At 34.6% G+C, this 11,952-nt stretch overlaps 1 long non-coding RNA gene across 2 annotated transcripts; it reads right to left on the bottom strand.

Moving 5' to 3' along the window:
• Positions 1–773: 773 nt before the first annotated feature.
• On the bottom strand, positions 774–4,900 carry LOC142634249 (uncharacterized). Of its 2 annotated transcripts, none has more exons than XR_012844093.1 (4): positions 4,794–4,900; positions 3,576–3,648; positions 2,001–2,090; positions 774–1,131 (listed from the first exon to the last, which is right to left on the bottom strand). It is a non-coding gene; the product is annotated as an uncharacterized LOC142634249 (long non-coding RNA). The 2 variants fall into 2 exon arrangements; XR_012844094.1 differs by lacking the exon at positions 4,794–4,900 and adding an exon at positions 4,680–4,759.
• Positions 4,901–11,952: the final 7,052 nt, after the last annotated feature.

Raw genomic sequence — 11,952 nt, 5'->3', positions numbered from 1 at the left:
AATTTTTAAAAATTTGAAAATTTTTAAATAACCATATCATTTTAGCCCCATACCTAATAATAAACATTATCTACCTTTAAAAAAAGATTTGTGACCACTTTAAGTTTTTTTTTTTTTTTTTTTTATGCCCAATAAAATTAAACTTTGGTCCATAATTTGGTTCACTTAACAATATATTAGGGTCTTTCAAGCAAAAAGAAAAGGCGCAAAAAAAAAAATTGCAAATTACTATTTTACATTTCATAAAAAAAAAAAAATTACACGTAACCCCTTTAAAGATAAATTCCTAACTCCGCCACTAATCAAAAGCTTGTTTATTATCCTTCCATTGACAAGAGGAAAAAGAGGTCAACATGAACTCTCAACATGTAACTTGGAATAGCTTCCCAATTTATGTGCTGAGAGACATATTTACTTATGAAACAAATGGACTTAAATTCCATTTTTCATCTTCCTTACAATGCTACAATATTTTTAGTCTTAGTATTCGTTTGGATACTGCGTTTGTATTTTTTTTTTTTTTTTTGAAAAAGCGTGTTCCAGCCTATGTGACCATCGAAAAATGTGGTTCACTTTTATCAATAGTTATTAAACGTCGAAATATTATTAAAAACCATCGAAACATATGTTATCTTGAGATATATTTCAACAGTTTGAAACCGTTGAAATAATTTTTTTTTTTAATAAATAAATAAACAAATTTGGATGCAGCCCTTCACATGATCAAAATTTAATAACCTGATTCAAAATATAAACATAAACACAGTTGTGCAATTCCAAATTAAACTCCATTCTTAAATAAAAACTGAAAACCAGTCTAATTTTCAAGCATTCAAATAGTTCCAAGTTTTCAAAATGGCTAATTGAAAGTAAAAAAAACAAAAAATTGAAAACCATTGTGCTCCATCAATCATCCTCAAGTAACAGATATATGGCGAAGTGCCACTTCCCAACAAGAAGGCCAGGCCCATGACCAAAGCTAGTATCATTAAAAAAAAGATGATGCATCATTTCTTCATGCACTTTCCCGTAGAGGACACCCCATCCCTCCTTCCATAACAAGTGCATATCCACCTAATCTGCTCCAAGTTTCATTGTAGATATTACACCGTTGTGTGCATCAAGGACAACCTGTAAACCACATAAAATTGGGTAGGACTTAAGTGAGGAGCTACCTAAATTTTATTAACTGTGTGGATCAAAAAGTCAAGGCCTAAAGGTAAATAATTGAAATTAAGAGTATGGACAGACCAAACACCAATAACACATGCTTTTTGATTGAGATATCCAACACAATTTAAGGATGATTCTTTCATGGACCAATTTATTTACAATTCTAGTATCATCATCAAATTCAACAGCAAATGAATAAATTTATGAATGTTAAATGATTAAGAAACTAACCTAATTGCTAAAGTTAGGAAGAACTATCAAATTGAGCTGGCTCAAATGGCTTATCCTAGTTCATCAGAATCTGAAATACGGCTTCGAAGTAAATTGTACTAAAAAACTGTTTTGTAGCCCCTAATTAATTCACACCAAACATGTAGGGTGTACGAAATTAAGATAAGCCAAAGACAATACAAAAAGAAGATATTAATCAAGCTCAATACATAATACAATAAACCTCCACAGTTTATTGTTTAACTACCATAATAGATAAAACTTCACACAAAATGAGCAAGTTACTTAATAAAAATAACACAATAGATCAGACTTCACACACAATGAGCAAGATAATGGGGCAAAAGAATCAGTGCACTACAAATATTGATAAATGAAGTCAAATTGGCTCAATAAAATAGCAAGGTTTCAGGAGAATAATTTATCTTAGATCAACCTGACTTTTCTTTGCTTATAGACACGGTCATATACTCCACTTGATATGAAATATAAATCACAACAACCTAGAACCTATATAAGGATGGTTCAAAAAACAAATGCCATGAATTGACACTCCTTACGATGAAAATGATCTATATAAAAAACACCAAACACACCTCTGCTTTAATTCCAAGTGCCAATGACAATACAGCAGCTATGATCAAGATGATAAGGTTTAAAACTTGCCAAGCTTCCCTAAGGAACCTCTGCAGGAAAATAATGGAGCAAGGAAACAAATAAAGAAAAAGGAAAAGAAAACCAAAAGAAAATGACAGAATTTAAGTTTACATTAACTCAAAGAAAAAGAAAACCCATACCCAAAAATTTTCTTTATTCCTCCTCGCTATTTCTTTTATTCTACAATATCTATTGCTTTGTGCTTGCCTCATTTATATGCATTGGTGACCTTAACCCAAGCAGGAATAAACCAGTTGGTTCTTTATTTGCTAGCTACAACTAAAGAAATGTTTTAAATAGCTATAAAAAGGCAAAAACTTGTCTTAAGTTGAAGTGATTACAGACCAAATAAAACTATTGAACAATTAAGTACAAATTCTCTAAAATTAGAAAGGCAACTACCAAAGAGAGCAAAATACTACAAGCCATAAAACATTGACAATGGCGTGGTCAAAATACAAGAATAATGCTTTACGGTGCAGAGGAAAGGAAATAATATAGGAAACTATTGAAAGAGAGAGAGAACAGACGTGTATGAATACTTAATTTGTATATTGCTGCGTGTGTATTTCTGTACATAGATGGACAATATATATAGGCCCAATGCTAGTTGACTAGAGGGAACAAAGGACCCTTGATTGAGACTAAAATCAAGGACTTCCAGTGACTTTAACATAGAGCTTGATGCAAAATGACTAATTAGCTAGCTAACAAATAACAATGCCACTAACCTATTAATGGATTCCTTACACTTTGATTTTAGGAACTTACTACTCCCAATTGAAAACCATCATGTATTTAGGAAAGCTAACCACTGTGCTAATGTATTGGACAAGTAGGGCTCTTACCCTCCACCATTTTTTATGGGACAGGTACCCCTTGAGCTAAAACTCATTGGCAATCATGATTTGGTCATTATTATCCATTGAATAGGTAACTACTGCAATATGGATGAAACATGTTATCATGGGGCACTTTCATTTCATCGCAACAAAAATGGATGGTTGGAGTTTCATCATCCATTCCATGTCAGTTGAATTAGAGAACACAGGAAATGCAAATATGTCAAATATGACAGTGAATTGTTATGTAGGAAACTTCCATTTTCTACCACATTTTCCTATATAACCAAGAAGGCATACATTGATGTGATGTGGGGGAAAGGTAAAGGGGACACCAATAAAGAAAACAATGTCACAGGAAAATCCTTTCCAATAATTACTAATAACCAAATCTTGACCTCATAATTTATATCAGTTATAATATACAACAAAAATTCAAATGGTGCCGATGAATATTATCATGACTTAACATGCAGCTTATACTTCACAAAGCAGTTATAATAAATTACAAAAAAGTTATTTAAGGTCAAGTTTTCCCTACATTGTTCCCAAAGAAGAAACAAAGCATACCTTGTTGTTCATCAAAGCAATGATGAACAACATGGTACAGCAAAGTAAGTTATAGACAAAAAAGAACATGAAATGGAGAAAATAATGTTTTGATAATCAAACCTAGTTGTAGCAAGCTATAATTCTTGTTGTTAAATGTGTAGATGTTGGAAATACCATAGGTTCCACGAGTTTCCTGCAAAAAATGAATGAAAAACAGAATAAGAAGTTCATTTTTCACCTTGATGATGTTTCCACCCTTAGTTTTTCTAATGAATATGTGATATTATTGATCAATAAATCAAACTAGAAATAAAAACACCAATTTTCATTAGGGGAAACCTGAGACTCCAACAGCACAGGGTCAGAAGTCAAACACCAACCCTTAACCTGTTCTAGCACTCAAAACAGAGAAAGAAATGTTCCACTTACTACATAAGACCCTATAACAATGCGAAATGGTCACTGCTTTGCAACTACCTGCACACAACCTCACATAATTTTTGATTTGTTGCATTAGAGCCTCCTCTAACAAGATTCTTCCATTAAACATTGTAGCATTTCTCTGAATCCAAACATGATACATTGATGCAGCCCAAACTAGTTTACAAAGGGAGGATTTGAACCCTCTTTTCCGCAGATTAGTTAAGGGGAATTATTTGAACCCTCTTCTCCCCTTTTAAAAATAGTCATGGTTTCACTACAATATTTCGCAAAGAAACTATAAAATCAGAGTAACTTATTATGAATGCAATGGCTACAGTTTAAAAAAAAAAAAAATTAAAACAGTGAGGAACAAAATAGGAACCTAAAAGCTTGAATACTAAGTTGTAAGCTCTATTAAGCATTTTTAGCTCCAACTCTGCAACTATACAGCTACATTAGCTTTAGCTGCAAGATTTTTTTTAAAAAAAATTTCGGTTAATTCAATATCTATGAATAATTAAGAAGATAACCTATTTTCCTTCATTTGCCTAAATTTTCTCACAAATCAAAGAGAGAAAAACTGCAAAATATAAAATAAATAAATAATAAAAAGAAATACAAGGCAGAGCATTAATTCATGGAGGGTAATAGGAACGTATTCTGGAGCTTCTTGTCCATATATTTGTTTGCAAAAACAACAAAAATTCAAAAACAAATTAGAATCTAGTTTGTAAAAACAATGAAGTTGAAATTGAAACCCTAGAACAAATTGCAGATGAGAGAGAAAGAATGAGAAATTACTTCTTCAGATCTGGAGGCTGGCCTGATTTGCTCATGTTGAAGACTCGGAGAGAGTGAGATTCTGCAAAACCCTAAGAATTCAACAATACTGAACGATTGAGCTCCAGAACTTACCTATATAGCTCTTCGCTTTTCGCTCTTCGGTAATTTGCTCTTGATTACGAGAGAGAGGGCGCAAGAAAGAGAGAGCTATCGTATAAAACTTTGATATAAGCTCCGTGTTCTCTATTTTAAACATTTTCAGCAATATTTCATTTATATTTTCTACGTTCATTCAACCCGTCGATAAAACATTTCATTTATTTTTTCCACGTTCATCCAACCCGTGGATAAAACAGTTCATTTTTTTTTTCCGCATTCATCCAACCGTTAATAAATTTTTCCCTATTTATGTTTTTTTTAACACTTATTTCAACAATACTGCTAAATGTGGAAATAAGTATGTGAATTTCTTTCCTTTACTCAACAGTGGAATATAACCGTAGAAAATTAAAGCTTTTATCAACATTTTTTTAGTGACCGTGGATAAATGCATGTTGAAAAAACTCAAGTTTATTGTAGTGGTAATTGCCAGAAAATTTTAAAGAGATCCATTAGTCTAATAGTGAAAATAAAAATTGAGGTAATTTATATACGTCATTTATTTTGCACTCCTGTTGGGAATCAAATAAAATAAGTTTGTAATATACAAGTTCGTAGATAGTAACCCGTTTTGGTTGGTAACAGGCCTTGTTTAGGAAGAAATCCAAGCTAAGGTCAATAGTCACGAAACGGTGCAAATTTTTCCATAGGTCAACCACAAACACTATATATATATTGTACACCAATCATAATAAACTATATTATGAATAATAGTGATAAAAAAAATTAAAAATTATACGAAATTTTTTTTTTTTTTTCTTTTTTATGAAAGAAAAAATTGTTAGTTTACATAGACCAATATAAGATTCACATTATAGACTAAATAAATGCTTATAGTGTTATACACATTTATTTAATTTAGAAGGTAAAATTTACATAATTATTATAATATAAACCTATAATTACCAATAAAATATATTGTGTCCATACTTATTAAAATTCTACCAATTGCATGCCATACCATCTCATCGAGACGAGATGCAACCACATTAAACTTCATGTGTTAATTTAAAACTACTAATTGAGGATTGGGTGGTGTCTTTATCTGTAGCCCACCCACTGAATCACACAACAATAGTAATTAACTATCATAAATCTTTCTCTAAAGAAATCGGTAAAAAGATAAACCATTGAAACACGTTAAGGAAGCAATGACAAGATTAAAGAAACAAATTAAAGGAAATACAAGAACATCAAACACTATTCAAACCAAATACACAACACGTTAAGATACAACCACACTGACACACGTCTATTATACAAACGCATATGGAAATGGGCGTATGAGAAATCACACAATATCATACAAGCATGCATGCATGCAGCTGCAAAGAGAAAACACACAAGAAGTAATGCAATATTAATCACACATCCAGAGCTGGCTCATGCTTGAGTATGCCTGCATGAAAGAGTAATGCCCACAAGTGAGTCACAAACTCACCTCCAAGATTTTCCATTTCACCTCATTGTCTTCTATTCTTTCTATCTGTTTTACAAGAACAACACCCCTTTCAATAATTTCTTCACTTCCCTCGTGAACATCTTTGCCTAAATTGAACATCTTTCAAATTCTTTTCATGCTATTGTCTTTGCAAGTCAAAATATGTTGGCAAATACTATTTGTTAGGGACATATTTTATGTAATTGGCTAATATTTTGACAAAATGCATTTTACTTGTAATTGGGTAGATCTAGGATAGGTTTAAGACTTCAAGAAACATGTTCAAGTCAAGTGTTAAAACTATGAAGATCTAACCAAGAAACAAGTGAAGAAGAGCTTTTTATTAAAGCTCGATAACAATCTCGACAGAAAGACTTCGATCGAGATTCAAAGTCGAAGCTCAACAGAAGCTTAACACAAGATGCTTCTGTCAAGACTTATGAAATCAGAAATTCTAGATCTGATTTTCAGTTCATGCTTATATATTTGTATAGGGTTTTTTTTCTCACAACCGTAAACATATATAAGGATTATTTTAAAGGCCGTTGCACATGCAGAAAGTGACCTAGTGCCTTGTTCTCTCAAAAAGAAGCGACTGCGTCTTTGCGCCATTAGGTTTTGTAACCAATGAGATTCCTGATCTTCATCGTTGATGAACTGATGAACTTTGCAACCAACATCTTCTTCAAGTTGCTAGTGTCAGTCACGTACTTTGATCCGTGCATTATTGGTTAGTCACATTCTAGGATTCGTGCATTGAACTGAAAGATTGCCAGTATAGTACAAGTCCAATTGGGTATTGGGATAAGGGTTCAACTGTAGGTTGGTATTTCGGGATAGGCCAAAGGGTTTGGTAAGATTCCTTATACTTGTAACCGCTTGTAATTGATAATAGTGGATTCTTGGGAGTGGTGACCTGAAAATCACCTAGTGAGATTTTTGCTTTGAAGGTTTTCCCCATTTGTAAACAAATCACTGTGTCAAATTTAATTTCTGCTGCATTTAGTTTAGTTGGTGCTTTGTTTGTGCTACCACGCCATTGCATGTGCTTGAACCTAATTAATTAACTTGGGTAATTAATTAATTTGCAAGGAGTCAATACATTTTTTCTCTATCAAGTGGTATCAGAGTAGGCACACTCTGATTAGGTTTTAATCATTGCTGTATGATCCATTGACCCCTGCTATTGAGGATAAAGGATAGTCTTTAATTATTCTTCCTTTATTTGATGGCATTAACTATGCATACTAGAAAGTACACATGAGAGATTTCTTGCAGTCTTTAGATTAGAAAGTGTGGCAAATTGTGGAGATTGGCTGGACTAAGTCAAAGGAAGCGCCGGCTGATTGGGATGATGCAAAGATCAAAACAGCAAACTTCAATAGCAAAGCATTGAACGTCATTTTCAGTGCCGTCAAGAATGAGGAGTTTAAGAAAATATCATTGACTGAACTGCAAAGGAAGCATGGACCATTCTCCAGACGACCTATGAAGGAACTAAGATCGTTAAAGATTCCAAGTTTCAAAGGCTTACTAAAAGTTTTGAATAGATCAAGATAGAGGAGGATGAGTAATTTGATGAGTTCTATACCAAACTCAAGGACATAGTTAACTCAGCCTTTGATCTTGGGGAAACTATTCCCGAATCCGAGGTCGTAAGAAAGGTGCTAAGGTCTCTGCCTGAAAGATTTCATGCCAAAATCACTGCCATTGAAGAATCAAAAGATATTGACTATATTCCTTTGACAGAGTTGATTGGAAACTTGCAGACCTATGAACTAGGGTTGACAAGACTCAGGAAAGCAAGCAAAGGAAAGAATGTTGCACTGAAGGCCAAAAGTAATGAGAATGATTAATCATCTGAAGATGAGGATTCAAAGATGAAATCCTACATCACTAGGAAATTCAAGAAGTTCATCAAGAATGCCAATATGAAAGAATTAGATAAGGACCGATGGTAAGGAAATACGTCTCAGTCCAAGGGTCAGAACAAAGGGAAGAAAGACTCTAAAGATGGTGGTCAATACATCGTTCCCTCTGGTCCTAAGTGTTTTGGCTGTCATGGTTGGGCATATAAAACAGGAATGCCCAACATATCTCAAGGCTACTGGAAAAAGCAAGACACTTGCTGCAACCTTGAGTGACACTAAAGCTAAAACTGAGTCTAATGACAATGATGATGAGGGAATTCTAAATGCCTTCACCGCTACAGTCAATCTTCCTGAAGGGATTACAGAAGTTGCTGATGAAGAAGAAGACTTCGTGGAGTCAAAATTTGAAAATATGTATGAGCAGGATGACATCCATACAACCTATGCAAAATTATACAAGGTTTCAAAAAAGCATGAGAAACTGTATAGGCTGGCTACCAAGAAGCCGAGCGATGTGGAACTTGATTGAGAAGAACTCTCCACAAAGTTTGATAAAGTTTGAAGTGGAGCTGTTCCAAGTTAGAGCTCAACTGGAGAGGACTTCCAGTGCAAAGCTAGATGAGATGCTGAGCTTTCAAAAATCTGCTTCTAACAAGACTGGATTGGGGTATGAATTCTCTATATCTCCTAATATTGCCTCTTCTAGTAAAATTGTGTTTGTCTCACCTGCTAATGATGATATTTCTGAGAAAGTTGACACTAAAACTAAAATAGCTAGTGAGAACATAGAAAAGGAAAAATCTATTCTTGGAGCACCCCTAAGATTGAAAAGAAAGAGACTAGGAACCCTAGGTTTAAGAAGGACAATAATAAAAAGTCTCAACAAAAGAAGCCACATTTTTTTCATCATTGTAGAGCATCAGGGCATACTCGTCCAAACAGCTATAAGTGGTTAGCCACTCAAAAAAGCAATGGTATGCTCTCATCAGGAAACCAAAATCAATTTCCATTCTCTCTGGCTTCTCTGGGAGACTTTCTTAAAGTCATTATGTTTCTTTCGAGCCTTAATGGATTCAATTCTTCCCCCTCCCCTCAGGATCAAAGGTTCGCACAAAGGAAAGGTCCTTCCTCAAAATCCAAAGTGTGGAAGGAAAAAAGGCTCCAAGTGATTTAGTCACTTTCACTCTTTCTTTCATGCATAACTTGTTTGTTTTGCTTTCTAGTTGTTTTTTAGTTAGTCTATTCTTTATGCTTTATGTGTTTATCTTAACATGTTTTTTCTGTTTGTTTTTAGTTTAGTTTTATTTTGTTTTATATAAAACTTTAAAAAAATATGAAAAATTAGAAAAATACAAAAATAGTGTGTGTTTGTGTACATTGGTACTTGTGTACCTTGGATGGCCATTGAAACAAAGTTTTCTAGACTTTGTATCTCTTGTAGCTTAGATGAGCATCTCAATGCACAACTAAGCAAGTGAGTTTTGTGGCTCGTGTTTGTGATGAGTACGATTAAGATTGTCTCTTATATCTCACACTCATATCACTCCTTTTGAAGGGAAGGACTAGAAAATTCTAAAAGAAAGGCATAAATAACTATCTCACCACTAAAGCCCGCCAATCATGTATAACATCTGTATGTTTCGGCATAGCAAAATTGGGATGTTTAAGCTTACATAATTGGGTATTTTCTTTTCTTTCTTTTATATGCCCATGCATGTCATGCTCAAAAGAAGAATATGCAAAGAAAATAAAAGCAAAAAGAATCAAAATGTTTTTAAAATGATTGTAAGCAAGTTTCTAGGAGATGTGCAAGTTATAGGATATACCTCGAAAGTGATAGTCACCATCAAACAGTTATGATTGTATGTAGTTAATTTTTCTCTAGTCTCATATTATCATAACCTAAGACATTTATGCACTCTTGTTATGTTTCACATACAACACGCAAACTCTTTGTTACTTTTGATACATGTGCAGGTACAATGTGATTTGGACATCACAAGGAATACATGTATTAATATGTGCTCACCAAATTGTCTTAACTCGTTTTTTAAATATAAAATTGGTTAGACTCGTTTAGTGTGTACCTGTGTGTGTGCGCTTTTGGATCTATGTATGTTTTGCATATATGTTGAGAGAGATTTTAAGAGTTCAATATGTTGCTTAGGGTCTTCGGTTGAGTAGCTTGCTTGTTGCATTTATCTCTTTGTGCTTTTCCTCCTTGAAAAACTTCTTTTTCTTCAAGCTCAACAGCTCATCGATAGATTCCTGTCTATCGAGCTTTTCTTTCTCCTTTCTTGATAGATCCTTGACAAATTCTTGATCCATCGAGGAATTTTCTTGTGCTCTCTGCCTTCTCAATAGCATCTTGACAACTTCTCGATCCATCGAGATTTCTGGGTTTCTTCTCGATAGAATCTCGACAGCTTCTCGATCCATCGAGATTTTTGGGTTCCTACTCGACAGCTTCTTCAATCCATCGAGCCAAATTTCTGTGCTCTCTATCTGCTCGATAGATTCTTGACAAATTCTCGATCCATCGAGACACTCCTTTTGCCGTTGATAGATTAGCGATAGCACCTCGACAGATTCTTTTTTGTTGAGATTTAAAGCTTAACAAATTCTCGATAGAAACCTCTATTCATCGAGCTGCGTTTTCTATTTAAAGTTGAGGCGCGATTTCATTTTTCATTCCTCGATAGATTTTCTCTCTCTCGATCGAAACACTTTTCTAACACTTAAATCTCCTCACCCATGTGATTTTTGGCCTACATCAAGCTCAAATCACTTGGTAAGCATCCTAAATCCCTTCTTTTACATGCATTCATGCATTTTAGACCTAGGTTTTGGGTTTTTGCTATATTTTTGGGGGGTTTTTGGGATTTGTTTTGTGAAATTAATGGGTTCAGGTTTGTCAAATTGATATCACATGCTCATGCATTACACTCTACATGTTTTATAACAATGTTTCATGCATTTTCTAGATGTGTGTGATTGATTACTATTGTTGAGTGCTGTTAGGTTTGGATTGGGTGTTCCCCATGATGCATTTATTTTTTCAAGTCACATGTTCATGCACTTTTCATGCAGTGCTTCTCTTTTTCTCTTTTTATGGTCTGCGATTATGTTTCTGTTCTCTCTCTCTCTCTCTCTCTCTCTCTCTCTCTCTCTCTCTCTCACAAATAGAACCTCTCTATGGCACCCAAACAGAGAAAATCCATTCTAGCACAGAACCCTCTTCAAGGTTCTGGGTCATCCTCTTCGTCTCTTCCTTTTGTTCCATCTCACATCTGGTTCCTTGATGAGAAGGCCAAGAGGGACATCTTTGAGAACTTTTAGGCATGTGGCATTCATTTGGAACGCCAGGTCATTCTGTTGGATTTCTCCGACACTACGCGACCCGATGTCATTCGGACTCAAGGATGGGAATCTCTATGTGAGAGACTCGTGCATTGTCTCGTTATGTTTATACAAGAGTTCTACTCCAACATACATGACAACAATACCTCTGTGCCTCAGTTCGCTATGCGGTTCAAGGATACACGTATTGTAGTAACCCCGGATCTTGTTGCTGAGGTACTACGAGTCCCTAGGGTAGTGCATCCTGACTACCCTGGCTGTGATCGTCTCTAGACTATGTCTATAGACGAACTCATCTCCCTTTTCTGTGGGACTCCTTCTGTTTGGGGTGGTAAGCTCAACACCCCATGCTTGGGTTTTGTAAAAGGCCAAAGATTCCTTAACATGGTGATGACATTCACTCTCACACCATTGTCTCACTATAACTCCATCATCGAGCCTTATGCTTATTTTCTTCTTT

The sequence above is a fragment of the Castanea sativa genome, chromosome 5, assembly GCF_040712315.1.
Source record: "Castanea sativa cultivar Marrone di Chiusa Pesio chromosome 5, ASM4071231v1".
Taxonomy (NCBI): domain Eukaryota; kingdom Viridiplantae; phylum Streptophyta; class Magnoliopsida; order Fagales; family Fagaceae; genus Castanea; species Castanea sativa.
Note: the sequence above shows the minus strand (reverse complement) of the source record. Positions and strands in the feature narration are given on the sequence as shown.